Raw genomic sequence first — 17,729 nt, forward strand, 5'->3', positions numbered from 1 at the left:
GCCCAAATGTATTTGTCGAGAACAAATTGTGTCAGAGCAATCTAATTTCCTTTTGTGAGAGGGTGTCAGATCTTATGGATGGAGGAAAAGCAGCAGATGTCATATTTTCACTTTAGTTAGGCTTTTGACACTGTCTCTTGTGACATTTTGATAAGTATGCTAGGGAAACCTAATATTGGTGAAATTACTGTAGATTGGGCACAAAATCAATTAGAAAACTGAATATAGAGAGTTATCAGGGTTTGCTGTCAAAATGAAAGGATGAATTGAAGGTGTCCTGCAAGAGTCAGTCCTGGGTTCAGTACCACTCGATATTTCAATGGCAATTTGGGTGAGAAAACAGAGAATGCTTATTAAATTCCCAGATGACATGATGCTAGGAGAGACTGAAGGTACATTGGGGAGCTGGACTGAAATAAAAAATAGCCCTCATCAAAACAGATTCATCATTTGAAAAAAAAAACAAAACAAAAACTAAGTATAATTTGATAGGAAGAGTTACAAGTGTCACACTCAGGTTCATATGACTGCAGATGTACAGGACGGGAAGAAGCCTTAGGTAGCAGTTCTGTAGAGAAGTATCTGAGACACATGGTACCGTATAAGCCAAACATAAGCCAACACTCCTGCTGCTTTGAAAAAGACAAACACCATACTGGGGTGTACGAACAGGAGTACAGCCTACATGCCCCATGAAATATTCCTCCTCCATTTAGCAGCAATAAGACCGCAGCTTTAAGGTTGTATCTTCTTTTGGGTAGCACAGTTCAAGAAAGATGTGAACTGACCGGAGAAAATAAAGAGAACAGTGATAGATCAGAGGTCCAGGAAATGTGACTGATGAATAGAAAACAAATTTTATTCTAGGACAAAGAAATGAGGACTTGGAGTAACATGACAACCATACGTAACTACGTAAGGTCTAGTGCTTTGTGTAGTTGAAAATAATGCTGACTCCATTGACTCCATGTTTGCAATAGCTGAGGCAAAACTAATGGATTTAACCTGCAGGTTGCATTTTAGAAAGCACTTTCTGAAAGCAAGGGTAGTGGAAGGAATGGGTGGCATAGCCTGGAGATGTTGTGGGAACTCCACCACTGGGTCTTACAGAAAAGGTAGTTAAACATGGGGAATGACACTGGGGGAGCACATCCTGCCTTGGGACAGGAAAAGGGGTGAGGGGAGCCTGAAGGGTTGATCAAAGGTGCTGGGAGAATGGCAGGGAAGGAGAGGGCAGTTTAATGGGAGTCATTGTGGCTCTAACTTAGTTGGAGTTTTCCAAGGCTGACCAAGAGTTTACCATATGTCAATTATTTCTGTAGCTTAGGAGACCAAGAAATATTACTTTTTTTTTTTTTTTCTGGAATTACGTCTCATATTGTGTTACCACTGCTGAATTCCTTTTCTGTTAACTTTATTTGAAAGATAAATAACCTTTTCTCTCCTGGATGCATATGTTCTTCAGATATATACAGGCTCATACTCCTCTTTTAACTAGGTAGCAGATACTTAGCTGACTTCAAAATATTAGTGTTATGTGTAGGGTAAAGTATGACTCAGTTTGATTTTACTTAATGTTCTCCCCCAGGTAATTGTTTTCATTATGATTTTTTTAAACATTCATGTTTTGTCTGTATCTAAAATCGTTGCTGTACTGGTATTTTTTTTCCCTCTCAGTCTGTAAATCTTCGCAGATCACATAGGGAGCTGGCTTCAAATCACTGTCTCATCCCCAAATGCAAGAGAGGTGTGGAACACCTGATGTAGCCAAGAGGACAGGGATGGGAATGGGGCAAGCCTATGCCTCTTCCCTCAAAATTACTTTGGTTCTTATCTTCAGACCAGAACAAGGTGTTTTTCTCTGTCTAATGCTTGTTAGGAGCTCTCTCCTGCTGCTTGCTGGAGCTGTGCTATCCTTTTGTATTAGCAGTTTCAAAAAGGCATTAGGCAAATCCATTGGTACCAGGTCTGTGATCATATACAGAAGGAAATGGTCTGTGAAGTTCCCTCTAACTTTGTTAATATAGCAAGTGGAGCTGCAGGGGAAATACAAGGAGCATGGGTGGCAGAAAAGGCCTGGCTGGCATGCTCAACATCTCCTCTTGCTGCTATCACAGACTGAATCCTGACCTCGGCGGGTCCCAGCAGGGCATTTCTTGGGCTGCCACAGGGCTTCCAGTCCCTCCCTCGCCCACGCTTCCTTAGCATGCAAGTGGGAGAGCAGGCGGGGCAGTCCCTGAGCATGGCTGAGGTGATTGAATCTGAGTATTTATTTTGACTGCAAACAGTGAAAACACAAAGGTGGGTCCCTACAGTCCTGCAGCAGGGCTGTGTGGCTATAAAACAACTGCGTATATAAAAACAATAGCTGTGGAACTATTAAATAGAAACATATATGTGCATGCTCAAGCAGTTTTATGATGTCCTAATAAAAACCCCAGACACCTGAAACTGATTAGCCCGGTTGTGAAGAGATCGCCTTTGGATTGACTCCTTGGGTCGTTTGAGGATGACCCAGTTGGATCTCCTAGTTCACAATGAAGGAAACAATAGGATAGGTGTAACCTCATAGTGCTAATACATCAGGGCAGCAATGACGTGCAAGATGGACGTGTACAGGGGAATAACACTAATCTTTTATTCCCATGAAAATCCCTTAGTCTGACAGGTCTGTAGCTAACAGCACAGTCTGGAAGTTTCTCTGTGTTTCAGTTTTTGTACATTTAAATATTGCAGAGTGGAAAAATTACATTGAGCAGTGTTGGTATTATTTGCTCTATGCTACTAGTCAGAGGTCTGACCTACACTTTGACTATGAGCAGGGACAGAAAAGAAGAAAACCCCTAATTCAAAGAGGGTGATGTTTAAAACAACCTCATAAATTCTGCTTTCAAAAGTGATTCAGGCACTTAGGAGCCCACACTCCAATGAATTTCAGCTCACTTTTGAAAGCAAGATGGAAAATTAAAAGTCATTGGGATTATCATCTTTGAATCTATTGCAAAGAGTGGGAATGAGTTCCTGCAGTCCCTTTAAAGGCTAGTGTTTAGTTATCTGCAAGTTTTTATTTGCCATCTAATTCCAGACTGACGCTTGCAGGGGAATAAATACAGAGAGTTAGTCAGCAGGTAACAGACAGCCCTAAATCATCAAAATCAGTGATGTAACCCCAAAAGTATGAGCAGCCGTTGCTATCCATCTACCTCTGCTTTGCCATTTGACAGTTTCTTTCCAACCACTGCAGAAGTGGCTCTTGCAGGGAAATGCGCTGGGAGAGGCTGGAAGAGCTTTCTAGAGCCCCAGGGGTGTTTCAGGGGAAAAGGGGAGCCTGGAGAGAAGGCTCAGCAAGAAAACTGTTTGAACTGGTGAACTAAACTGTGTCTGAGGGAGGCAGGGTATGAAAATGCTAAGAGCTGAAGGATCAGGAAACTATAACTCTGGGTCTCCATCATAATATCTTTTCCACAGTGTAAAAGGCAGGAAAATAAGAGAAGAGGCAGCAGCTATGAGTGAGAAAGGGCATCGAGGCACTATCAGAAAGGCAGAGTCAGATTTTTCCAGGGATGAGAACAGGAAGAAAGTGGGAAGATGAGATTTTACTTAGAGATGATTGTTGTGAGATGAAATGAGAATTCCAGAAAATTAAGAAGAAGGAGGAGAGAACTTGGAAAAAGAAGGGGCATTTATGCCCCCTCAAATTAAGTATACTTAATTTGAGGAGAGGAACTGAGAGCTGAAAAAATAGTCTTGGAAATGTGCAAGTTAAAATGATTGACACGTAACTCAGTGAAACAGTCAATCCTTGTCTACCTTGTCTAGGATTTAAATCTGCCATTGCACATGCTTGTAGGTGCCCTTCCTGGATACCACTGCTGTTGTCTCCTCATCTGATGAACTGAACTGCCATGAGTTTTCTAAAATTTGACCAATACCAGATTACTGAAGCCAGAAACTAAATATCTGTCTTGCTTACAAACATGCCAGCTTGTCAGACTGTTATTACAGCAACCAGCATGAAACCCTGCTGCTTTTTAGGAGATAAAACTCCAGGAGATAGAACTTTAGGAGATAGAACTCCAGCAACTTTGGACGCGACAGCTGAAGCAACAGCACGTACCCATGTAACATGCATTTTGGTGAAGCTACCAGTCTGAGCAAAGCATTTGTTTGTCCATTTTTTTTTCTCCTGTGACTTTGCTTTTCTCTGATTTCATTGAACAGAACATATTGGTGCTTGGACAGAAAGCTGGGGTCAGCTGAAGAAGTTTTAATTTAGTTTAATGCATTTTAATAAGAAAATGAAGAGGAAAGAAATGGAGTTCGCAAAGGTCACGGAAAAAGAAAGGAGGAGAAAAGTATACAGAGTAAAGAGTACTTTGTTTTTAGTGTTTTTCCGTGGATAGATCCAAAGTGTGGGAAACTGAAGTTTTTAGAAGCTGTGGCCTTAATTAGTGGGAAATCATTATTACCCAGGCTGAGCAGTTTAGGCGGTGTTAAATGATGCAGGTCTCCATCTGAGTGATTGGCTTAACTCCAGGTGATTATGTGTGAAACACACAACCTTACATATTGTAACTAAATAAGCTTTACAGTGTAATTCTGAGGGAACAGAAGAAATGTTATTTATTTTTTTGTGTGTGTGAAATGAGGAAACGAGGTTATATCGGCTCCGGTCACACAGTGATTCGGGCAAATGAGTTAAAATGAGTAATGGTGACTCCTATATGGTCCTCTTTCCATCACTAGGCAGCTCTGCCTCTCATGAATGCTATGTAGTTCTTCAAACAAATCCCGGTTTTAATTATTATAATGGCACTTTCAAAGAAATTTGCAGGAGTTAGGCATTAATAACCCAAAGAAATTAAAAGACTCCAGCAGCTTTGAAATTCCAGCTCTCCTAAAGATAGCAATTTTCATTCATTTAAAATGCTAAAGGGGAGTTTGTGTATCTGGTTGTTATATCAGGCTCTTAGAGCATTAGACCCACTTGTTTGTCTCCATTTCTGTTCACTAAAGGAAGATCTGGGCTATTAGATATTTTGGGGGGAGGTCTTTCATTAGGCCCAGCACTCTTTATATTACATTAGTATTTTTACAGGTGCTTTGTTCCTCCCCTGCCCCAATGTTGGATATTTAATACTATATATCTCATTGCCTGAGTGACATGGGAAATATCTCTTCTGATGCAAATGATGGTAGAAAAGATAATAGCTTGTACTGCAAGGAACATATTTAATGATTCAGAGAGTCTCTCCCAGATCAGCTTAGTGATTTATTGGTGGGTGCAATGCAGGCTAGCACATCTGAATTAATACTATTTACAATGGTTTGTGTTGCTGTATTCAGAAGCTGGAGATGCTAACTTATATACGCCAGCATATATACGTATGTATGTTTGTGTTTGAGTAAGAATATCAGTGCACTGCTTTTAGAATATCAGTGCACTGCTTTTGTTTTTGACATTTGGGCTGCAGTAACAGAGAAACCTTAAATAAAACAGAGCCTTTGCTCGCTGAACTAGCGACTCTGCTCCTGGAAGCATGATTTGCGTGATGAGAGGCAGAGAAGGAAAGAAGTAGCTCCTGTAGGAGCAATAAAGGAGAGATGAGTCTCTTGCAATCCAGAAAAGACTCCTAGGTAGCCTTCATTTTAAGGAATTAATCACTGGCAAGCTGGTGCACATGCTGGGTGAGGCAAAAGAGTTGGTGAAAGAACCTGCTGTCTTAAATGGGGTATTGGGGAGAGCTGTGGTGCAAAAGTTGCATAGAGTAGGAGGAGGCAGTGGCTGCGGTCACTCCAAATGAGCACACAGAGGCTGCTGTGCAGCAAGGAGGAGGAAGCATACCTGCACAAGCTCAGCCTTTGCGTGGTTCTCATCATCTGTGCATAATGCTGACTTCTGTGACACGTTTATGGCTCTCTCTTCTCAGGGGCTGGTGCCTGATGGCTCCAAAATTTTGGTTATGAGGGATGGTTTTCCAGGCTCTGTGTTCTGGCTTCACGCCCCTACCTGCAGTAAATGTTGCTAAATCAGTTCTCATGCTGAGGAGCAGAAGCTACAGACAGGTAGATAACAAGTTTTACAGGTGGGTTACAGGTCACCTTTCACAGCTTTCATATCCTATTGGCCATGTTTCCTCTCATCATTCTGCATATCTTTCTCTTCCATTTTTCCCGTGCTTGTAAAATATTTAAGGGACTTTTTCCTCTTTGAGCAGGTTGAACACTGTAATATCATTGCTGTTCATGGACCAGTGAGCACTCCAGCTTGTCAGTATTCAAATTACTATCAAACTGTTTAGTACCTGTCTAATTAAAACAGAACTCACTTGCTGATCTCTTCATGCTAAAGCAAATTAAATCCTAATAGGAAAAGTGATATATCACTTAGATCAAAAGAAAATGAATAACTATAACATAACCACCTCTTTTCTACTTCCTATTTTCTTTTTCTGGAAGTGGGGGAGAGAATGGCAAGCAATTCCTGTTTTCAGATAAAAGCATATGCTTTGCTGCAATCTTCTTATAATTCCCGGTACTAGCAAAATCCCTCCACTTTACTGTAGAGAGATGGAAATTTCTGTAGTTGAAGGGGAGCAGAATACGAGGCGTGGAGCATGGGGAGGAAAGGAGGAGGTGGCAAATAGAGGAAGAAAGCTTACTGGAGAAAGTGCACATATCCCTAGAATGTTTTGAGCCAAACGGGGAATTTTTGCAATTGCTTTGTTGGCTAAAGGAGGGCCGATGCTCTGTGGAAGTCCCAGATCCTTTTGTTTGGCTGTGTTAAATTGTTTGAGTATCCTAGGGGAAGGGGCTGTCCTAGTCTGATACTCTCGGGTTATTGATAAAAATAGAATAGAGAATATCTCCTTGTTTTCAGCCTATTTGCATAGTGCTTCCAAGAGCAGAATGGTCTGTTCTTCTTCCGGCAACAAAGGGACCACTTGTCTTGGGGTATTGACTTGCTCTATGAGGCCTTCAATTCTTTTCCCTTCTTTTTATTTTTTTCCCTTCCCCTGACCCTTCCTCTCCCTGAGTTGTAGCACACTTGCCTCTGGCTAGGAATATTAATGAGCATTTCTTTTCAAGAGCTTATGCAGATTCCACTCTGTGAATCAGCTGGCAAGAGTTGCTGTCCAAGCAACTTACCCAGAGTAGTGCCCAGGGGCAGAGTGTACAAGTGCATGGCGTGCCTCGCTCCCTGGCCTGAGAATAAAAGGTCAGAGAGTCGATGTTCAGTGTGGGGTGCCTTGTCTGGCATGGATGGCTCAGACAGAGCCCTTCATACAACAAAGGTTATTTAAATAACTGTAAATTAGGAACGGCTCCTAAAAATGTAAATTTGCCTCAAGACAGGGAACAGAGTAGCTCAGGTGGTTCATTATTAACTGCATGTGTCTTTTTCTTTTGCTAGTTCAGATCTACTCTGAGGCAGAAAAGGCACAGAACATAAAGAACCGTCTGAGTATGGTTCACTAGCTGGCATGAAACTAATTTAGTTGACTAAACAAGAGTGCATTTTCCAGTAGAAAACTCTTGACCACATAGCACACTTCCATTGTGGACAGGCAAACTAGACCAATGAAAATTCAAAAGTACTGAGAAGGAAAAATCACAGAAATGATTTCTGGGCTCCCAGAGAAGATGGGCCATTTGAGATAAGGGTTGTGGTTGTAGCGGGGTGACAGTATAGAGAAATGCATGCTGCTTCTGTATTTGAATACAAATTGCACTCTGTTCTCAAGTGCTATAAAAAGTGTGAATACTGTCCTCCTCTGGATCCTCCTGTGACCTTGTCCCTGGTGGTGGTGGCTCGGTGCATGGGTCTTAATGTGAGAGACCCCTCCTCAAGTGGTGGGTTCTGCCTGCTGCTCTCAGCCGTGGCATCAGGCTACCATCTTCCAGCTCTCATTTCACACACCAAGTCTGAAAGAATGGATGCTTATAATGACATTCAGGGAAATCTATTTTAAAATGGGCCAGATCTGTTTCTAAGTAATGGGGCATTTAAAATTGCCTCTGATAATCCTTCTCGCTGGGATTCTTGTTGTTAGGAAGAGTGGTTATGTTTATACTCCTGTATAAATAGGAGTCCAAAACAACCATGTGCTACATTGGACCTCCATGATTTACTGTACTTTTAAAATAGAGGCAAGATCGTTGCTGAAATCAGCATTCTTGAAGGATTTACATGGTTCCATTTTGTGTCCTGGACAGGATTGTGGCAGAAAGGGTCACTTTTTACAGCAGTTTGTTATTTTTAACTGTTGCTTCCAGTGAAAATGGAAAACAGAGAGAATGATCTTTATACAGATAAGACTGCAGAGAAGAATTCAGTCAGAGCTGAAACAAACTAGAGTTTTTCTTTGGTTTGCTTTCCCGCACCACCAGTGTGTGTGAATACAAGCTCTTCATTCTGTTCCTGCAATTGAGATGTAAAGACTTCTCCAAATTGTTTAAGGTTTTCAGAACAATGATAGATATGTTCCCCCGTTGCACTATTAGAAGGAGAGAAATGATGATCCAAGGGCTGGAGTACTTGGCAGGCTGTGGAGAACTAAGCTTTGGTTCCTTGTTCTGCCACAGATTCCTGCACAACTTTGGGAAAGTTGCTTAATCTTTTTATGATGATGCAGTTCCTGTAAAATTAAGGTAATAGTATAAACAGGCATATTCTGAGAATATATATAAACCTTTTGCCAGGAACTGATTGACATTAACATGACTGAGGATTAAGTTTAAGGACATTACTAATATGTTACCTCAAGCCCTATACTGAAACCAGCAGAAATTAAACTTCTGGTGCTCACTGAGTTAATTTTCCCCACTCACAAACATGAGTCACTGCCTAAAAAATGGTATTATTTGGAGAGCAGAAAAGAGAGCACCAAAAACCCTCATAACCCAATGCTGGAAGCTATTGCCCTCAATTCAGGTGACCACTCCCTGGGCACATTCACTCAAAATTAATTGACCTACAACTCATTGCACTTTTACGGTTAGCAGATCTTCTTCATGACATAAGTCCTCTTTTAACAGAAATGCCTCTCTGGTCCTTTCCATTATTTTCTCCAGGACTCTACGACCTGGCAGCCCAGAGCTCCTCTGATTTTTGGGAACCTTTCCTTTGGAGTTGCTCCTCGGGCTTTGCAGTTGCACTGGGGCTTGGCTTACTCACAGCAGAGGCTTTGCAATTGGATCCTAAGGACATATGGGCATCCAGCTTTGCCTAGAACAAGTACTGGGACGGATGACTGTTTTGTTTTTTTCTCTTGGTAGGGTGACCTTTGGCAAATTACTTAGCTACTCTCCTGTTTCTGCATTTCTAAAATGGGGGAAAGGTATTCTTTTCATTCTTCCCTAGTGCTGTGTTAGGGCTTTGAAGATGTTCTACAGTCCCTTGTTTCTAGAAAGTAAAACTATTGTTACCTTCAATATTTAAATAAAATCTACCAAGTAGTCTGAATAGACTTTGCTTTTAAAATATTAAATATTTCAAAATATTCAGTAGCGATCTCATGAGTGGAGAATGAGTATTCCAAATGCCTTTAGTGTTGGTTTAATGTTTTATTCTTCTGACTTCTGTGGGAGCAGAGCTAAACTAACATAAAGAACTGATTATGCTAAGGAAAAAAGAGTTCTTGGATTATACTACAGTAAAGGGTGCTGCATAAAATGTAAGCAAAGTCACTAAGAAACATGATATGATTTTGGTGCAGCATGTAAACTTTAGATATCTACTGGAGAGCTGGAGATTAAACATACAAGTAGTTGGACTGTGGGAAAAATATCCTTGATGTAATTAACCATTTCAAGAGTTGATGTTGCTCTTGTTGTACTTGAGAACTTTAATCTTCTTTCCCCAGATTTAGGACATGTTTATGTAAGGAAATTTGTTTCTTCATTCCTATCCCAGACTCTTCAGTCTATGATTCAGCTACTCTTTGTGGAGCACCAGGAGCATCTCAACTGAGAGGCACTTCTGTAGGTGCTAAGGATTTTAGCTGTCAGCATAACATACCAGAATGGAATTACTTTAAAAATATTTTTTAGCATGACGTAAATTTGCTGTAACCGATCATGACACTCAGGTCTCTGAAGTTATTGTTGCTTTCTTCCACTTTGCTGAAAAGCAGTAACAGGAAAACTGATCACTGTGACGTCTGGTAGCATTTAGGAGTCGTATTTTATTTTGATTCACACCCTGACGCCAATTAATGTCAGTTGAATCACACAAGTTAGAGATGGAAAACACCTATTAGATAATGGCAGGGCATGACTGTTCCCCCAATGAATTCTCAAGTGCTTTGTCTCATCTAGTTTTAAATTACTCAGGCAATTGAGGTGTCTCTGGGGATGCTATTCCACAGCCTAACGTACCTTGCCGTTAAGAAATATTTCCTCCTATTCAGACTAAATTTTTCCTTTGCTTATTTTTATCACATTGCTGCTAGTTCACCCCTTGTAGTCACTAAACTATTTCCATTCCTATCACCCTCTTTTCTGACTCCAGTCCATAAATAAACATTCCCATCCTCGTTTATTATATGCCCATATGCCCACCTACTTCTTTTTCCTTTCATGTCATCTAGTAATTCATCCTCTACTCTTCTTTGACTTCTTTTTGATGTCAGGCACCCCAAACTGAAATGGTTATGTAGAAGCAGTCTCATCAGTGCCCTGGACAGACAAATTATGGTTTGTAGGGAGATGCCATTTTGACTGACGTTGGCATTTCTTGCTACCTTAATCACTGCTTAAGGTAGGCTCTGTTCCACTTAATGCTGGTCATGTGCCTAAGTATCCTGACACACTGTTATTAGAAATGTGTGAGGAAGAATGGGTGTTTCAGAGTTTTATGGAGGATGTAGGGCTGCTGACTCAAACTGTACAGTTGAGGAGAGAAATATGATAGGCATCTCTATAGTTCCTTCCACATTGGAAAAAATATCAAATAGTTTAAAACTTAAATCAATTGGAAGACTTCAGATGTTCTTGTGAGAGAATTAAGCATTTGGTACTCATTAATAACTGAAAAAATAATTGTGCAGAGATCTCTACCATGGTTTGCAATGAGACTACAAATATTAGGTGGCTTATTGTTTGCCTGTTGAACTTCAGTCATCTCAGTCTGGACACATACAAGTATTTTGAAGTTCATTTGCCTACAGTTGTCTAAGATGAGGAGCAGGATTCAGTACCAGGTAAACCCCAAACTGTCTGTGCTGTGCAGTGTGCAGCGATAAGAAGACTGTTTCCATGACTGTAAGGCAGCCTCTCTTTGTAACCCAATGTGGCCACACTAGCACAAACAGAGTATCTGCACCATGTGTAGACCTCCATGCTGGCCACTTCTTTCTTCGGAGAGCTGTGTTAGGCAGGAACTGGACTTTTCACTCCTGGAGGCTTTACTGAGCTCTCCTGCTCCACCTCATCCCTGGCTGGTAATGCATGCCTTTAATTCTTTCCCATGAATTACTTAAAATGCAACCAACCTCTAAATTCAAGACTGGAAATCCTGAACTAGTAGTTGCAGAGATTTAAAAGAAGGTTGTGGTCGGCCCCCGAGGTGACAGTTAAAGCTAAATAGTAGGTTAGGGCTAATTTTTATTAGTCTTCTTTTTTTATGTTTTTGTTTATGAAGGATAAATGCTTGTGAGTCACATTTCTCAGATCCAATCTCAGAATATTAGTTCTCAAATAACCGACTTTTATTCGGTATTTTAAAAGAAATAAAAAAGTAACAGAAATCATTTTGTCCAGCTCTTCCCTGGTAGCAGGGAATTTCTTTCTGTCCTATTTAACTTGTCTGTCTTTTTCCATCTGTTGATCTTTCTGTCTTTCTGAGTGTGCAGGATTCTTCTGGAGCCATATAGCAGATTTTATATCATCCTTAAAGTGTTGAGACTGAGTAAGTGCCTAGAAGTATTGTGTGTTAGTCATTCTGCCTTTAAAGCCTGCAATACTCCACTGAAGTTAAGGAAGAAATGACTATGTTAACCAACCAGAAACCTCTAGCTGTATTCTTTTCCTCTAACTTTTGCTCCTGACAAGGGACGGCAGTAAGAGCGTTTCCAAGGAGCATCCCAAGCATCCCTGTGGGCCATCAGGCCTAAGCGGCAGTGCAGGGCCCAAGTGGCGGTGCAGGGCCCAACACCGTCATTGGTGGTGGTGCAACGTTGCTCTCGCTGGGGCTCCGAGGTTGTGCTGCAGCCCTGGGGACAGGGACAGGAGTGGGGACGGGGATGGCATTGTCTGGGGCCTGCAGCAGGCTGTGGGGGAGCTGGGCTAGGGGGACTTGGGCCCTTCCCGAGTGGCCGGCCAAGGAACTTTTGCTGTGAGACCAGGGGCAGGAAAGAGTGGGGAAAGGTACGAAATGGAGCAAGTGATTCTTCAAGAATTTAAATCTGTCTGAATGCAGGTGTCTTCCCACAGATCTCTATATATCTTATGACAAATATAGTGTTTTGCTAATTGCTGTGGTTAACTTAGGAAGAGTGTTTCACGACTCTCAAAACAGTAAGTTCAGCTAAAAGTAAAATTAACCGAGAACTGGAGGAGGCTCAAATTAAGTGAACGAGCTCTGGATAAAAACCTCCACGTTTAGTTTATGTCCCAAGTCTAAAGCCTTCACTGGCCCCTACAGATTTCCTTATCACTGGTTGCTACATTTCAAAATTAAGGGCTCTTAAATAATGTTCATTGGTTTGGTTTTTGATTCGGGCAGGTATTAGTTTGCGCAGAGTCATTAACCTCTGTAATGTACTGTAAATAGAGAAGGAATCTGCTTCGTTGCCTGCTCTTGGTTTGCACTTCACGTACTTTGTGTGCCATGTGGAGGCTGGATCTAAATTCTGCATCAAGGCCCTCTTGTTCCTGTGGCACCCTGGGGAATCCTGTGATAAAGTGGGAATTCTGTGGCAGCTACAAATAAATTCAGGTTCAGTTCCTTTTTACTGAATTAAATATGTACATGAATAATACAATTGGAACAATAATCCTTGCAGTTTACATTATCAAATGCAATTTTTTATGTGTTCCCTACATTTTCAACATGCCACGAAACTTTGTTATGATAATGTATGTCTGCACTGTAAAAGTTTTCAGCAGAAAAAAACACAACAAGGCTCTGTGCAGGATATACTTTAGATTCATAACATCCAGTTTGTGAGAGAACTTGGGTTTTGGACACCCTGGACACCTGCTCACTCACTATCCCCAGGTGGGATGGGGGAGAGAATTGGAGAGTTAAAAGTGTGAAAACTCAGGGGCTGGGGTAGAGATGGCTCACTGGGGAAAGCAAAGTAAGGAATTCAGTTGCTGCTTCCCATGGGCAGGCAGTTCAGCCCCCTCCAGGAGAACGGGGCTCAGCATGCAGAGCGGTCCCTGGGGAAGACAAGCCCCATCACCCCGAATGTCCCCCCTCCTTCCTCCTTCTTTATACCAGTTTTATTGCTGAGCGCAATGTCACTCTGGCCAGCTGGGACGCCTGTGCTGGCTGCGCCCCCTGCCAGCTCCTGGTGCACCCCCAGCCTCCCCGCTGGCAGGGCAGCGCAAGGAGCTGAAAAGGCCTTGGCTCTGTGTGAGCCCTGCTCTGCAGCAGCTGAAATATCCCCGTTATCAGCACTGTTTTCATCACAAATCCAAAACACGGCATTGTGTGAGCCTCTACAAACAAAATTAACTCTGTCCCTGCCAAAACCATGACACTCTCTTTTGCTTTAGGCCAAAAGCTGCTTGTCTGGCTGTGCATGAACTGATAAAACCCAAATGTTGCATCTGCAATATTAAATACTACATATTGAATCAACAGTTTTCTAATTGTTCCCGAAGGTGAAAATAGTTAATGCTGACATTTAATTGGCTATATTTCAATGCTAGATCTAACATTGTCTACATTTTGCTGTTCTTTCGACGAGTGTCGATGCAGTGTGGTGCTATGTAGTGTAACACTGCTACATGTGATACTGTGGGGACCAACGTCAGGGCAGATCTTCATCCCAGGACTGACGCACGCATAGACTCATTTCCTATAGAAAGCTTGTACGGAAAAGTGAAGCAATGAGAAGCGCAGTGACCTGTCCATGGCTGTGTAGCCACAGAGTTGGCTATGTGGAGTGGTTTCAGAGGTTTTCAATGACCAATGGAGTGACACATCTGCTCTTGGAAGTTTTTTTCTTCCCCACCCACCACCTTTTGTTTTAAGAAAAGGTGATATCTTTCACAATTACTTAGGGATAATTCTCAAACATAATTGGTTGTGGTGAAATTGCAAAATATGTAGGAATATGCTTTCAAGATATCAAAGTATCTCTGTGTATACCCTAGTGGAACATACACTTAGTATCTACTGAGCCTGGTGGGTGGCCATGTAATTAATCATATCTTTCCAGGACTTTGTAATGAGGTCTGTCATTTTCTTTCTGGTTAATAAAGAAAATGGCTGAACTTACAAAAAATGCAGCTGGAGACCTCTGGAACTCTAATGTAAGCATGAGCTTCAAGGACAAGCAAAAGCAGGATGTGTCAGACCCAGCAATATAGTCAGCATTTTGCCTTAATCTTTTATAACATCAGACCAATGGCATTCTGGCCCGAGATCCCAGGGCAAATTACCCATGTTAAGTTCAATTGTTCTATGTTTTCTAGTATCTTGGAAGATGGAGAGATGTAGAAGTCAGGTCAGACCCTGTGGTTCATCCTTCTCAATGCGAATGTGGTTTTTATGGTGGATGTGGTTCTCATGTAAAGAAATCAGCCTCTTTTTGTAAATTGCCATTTAAAATCTATCTTTAATCATTAGATTTAAATTTAGAAAATGAATACAGATGGAGTGTTAAACTTGGTATGCTCAAAGAGAAAGCAGGAAAGGCGAATTGTTTGATGTTGGTACCAGGGTGCATCTATCACTGTCAGGCTGCCTGGGTTCCTACCCTGGTGTTGCCATGAGTCACTGGCTCTGTACATACCGTCAGTGTAAGCAGCTGTCTCTCATTTGTGCGAGGCAGAAATCTTTATTACCAGGGGCAAATTCATCCTTTGCCTCAGTGGGTGGAACTTCCTATGATTTCAGCGGGAGTACCCCTTGCCTACACACAGGTCCACTTTCTCCTTGGGGAGGGATTTCTGGCAGTGAGTTTTAAAAGTGTGTCTGTATGTTTTTTTTAATAGAGGTTTGTATAACATTTTTATACTCATTTCCTAACATAAAAGATGATGCTAGACAATGATACTGGCAGGATGTGCTTACACAGATGCTATTGGTAGTTTAGATAAACAGTAACACCTAGGACGCCAGATGTGATTCATCCCTAGTGCTGGCCAAACTGTAATCCATATTACGTTAGGGGCTACCAGTTATTTATTTTTCAGCCCACTAGAAGTCTAATTGAGTATTCCTCCATCTCATCTTCCTCCCCCCTTACTCCCCACTCTTTCTTCCTCTCATCTACTTTTCTTCCACCTGCATTAGTACTGACTTTGGCCTGAAGCATGGAGAAATCCTATCGGTCATCCAGGGATCAGGTACCCTAGGCCAGAGCATCCTCATTTTACTTAATGGTTAGTGACGGCATCCAAATCATTTTCCAAGTGAGAGGCAGGTGAGGGGAAAAGCTGAAAACCTTTGCCAAGAAGCACTCTGTGGTGGATACTAAAGTCAGTCAGGTAGCAGATGTCCAATCCAAACTTTGGTGGGTAATTAGCTGATCCAGTCTCCAAAAGAAGCAGGTAATTGTTGTGATTTGTGAATCCTCTGCCAGGGCAGATACTTTACAGCTTGCAGATATTTCTCTAATGAAGGAGGATATCAGGAGCTCTGAGCAGTAAAACACTGTTTTCTTAGTATTCAAAAAGAATGGCTGTTTTTTCTTTAGGGATGTTCTTGGCATAGACCGTTCTTGTTCTTTTCTTTGTTGTTTCTTGGAAGTCTTCTGAAAACTATTGATGCAGTATGCAAATTCAATGCAGGAAATGTAATGTTATATAAGTGTAATTGGCCTTTTATTCAAAGGCGTTTTTATTCCTCCCTGCATATTTTACTCCTTTCTTTAACAGAGAGAGAGAGGGAACGACCAAGTTTAAACACAATCGTATATTTCTTTGAAGAAAAAAAAAGTCAGGGGAAAATGCTATAAAGATTAGACCGTAAAAAGAAATTGAGGAATTAGAGAACCACTAATAAAAACAAAACTACGAATATCACTGGAGCCACGCAGAATGGGACTGTTTCAGGAAGAAAAGAAATGTGCCTTGCTGTTGTAGGAGAACTAGACACAGAAAGAAGAGAATGGACAATAAAAGCAAGGCTCTGAAGCCATCTCTCCCCCCTTCTTTTCAAAGTCATTTCTTAAGTCGTAGGGGGTGAGGGAGAACTGTAGGGAAGGGGGCCAGGAATCCTAGCAACTGAAATACTACCAATGCAAACACACCTCAGAAATGGGCAACTGCTAGCAAAAGCTCCAGAGGGCAGGTTTGCTGCTTCTGCTCCTGCGCTAAGTAGAGCAGTGGCTGCTCACAACAGCATCGTGAGCCTTGCTTCCGCTGCTCCCAACAACTGAAAGTCATTGTTCTCATATTTGCAGGATTTTGATGTTCAGAGTTGTCTGTGTAGTGTTGGGGATTTTTTTTAAAGGTGGAAGAATTTGGGGGAAATTGTTTGGGTGTAGTTATTTTGAAGAAACAGCTGGAACAGAACACCAGAGAAGGAAACAGCAGTTTGTACTAGTCACTAGCATTTGGGAGCTTTTCATACTATCTCAGGCTTTCCTTTTCCTTTCTAAACCATATTTTCTTTCTTCCACTTCCTTTTTTTCGTGTTCTCCCTGTTGTCTTCTTTGAAAACAGAAGTCTGGACAGAAATCATCAGGAACTCCACTGAAGTCAATGGACTTTCTCTCATGTAAGAGATCTAATTTCCATTGCTCTTCATCATCCGTGTCCAATTTGCCCCATTTGCTGCTGTCCACCCCAAACATCACATTCCTGCTGAATTGCTTCTTCCTTCTCTCTCTTTTTTTTTGTTTTTTCTTCCCTTCTCAGCATTTTCCAGTTAGTTTCTCAGCTCATTACTGCCAGTACAACTGGCAGGCAGCTGTTGGTTGCTTCCATTCACCTTCAGGAGGAAAGTTTTATGGCAGAACCAAAAACAATCCCAGAAATGAAATCATGACCCTCATAAGCACCGGTGGCAGTGAGAGTGCTAGTTATCCAAACTGGTGGACTTGGAAGGGAAATCCTGAGCCACAGCCCACCACGTCATTGAAACTTAACACAATTGGCCCTTAAAATTTCTTTGTCAGGTCCAGTACTTTTAGTTACAGAGCAATAACATATTGTCTGTAACTGCACAGAAGGAGAAGCTGAGCTAGACATACAGTGAAATTGGACAATGCAGTTTTCTCTTACTTTGAATAGGGCTACAACTGTACTCATACAAATGAAGTGACAATAGCAGATATACATGTAAATAATTCCAGTTCAGTGTGAACGTTGATTTACTGAGGCTAATAAGAGTTCAGCAGATTGTAACAAAGAATAATGGAAGAAATCTCCCCTGGAATGACAAAACTGAAATCGGCTCTAAGCCTTTTAAGGTCACGTAAGCAATGTTTGTCATATTGCTAAACCCCTCATGCAATCTTCCACTCTGAACCCTAAAATTCCTGCTAGAACCCAACCCCATATTTCACTTATAACAATGCTTTTATATTCTGTAATTGCATAAAAGT

The sequence above is a fragment of the Anser anser genome, assembly GCF_964211835.1.
Source record: "Anser anser genome assembly, chromosome: 1".
NCBI lineage: Eukaryota > Metazoa > Chordata > Aves > Anseriformes > Anatidae > Anser > Anser anser.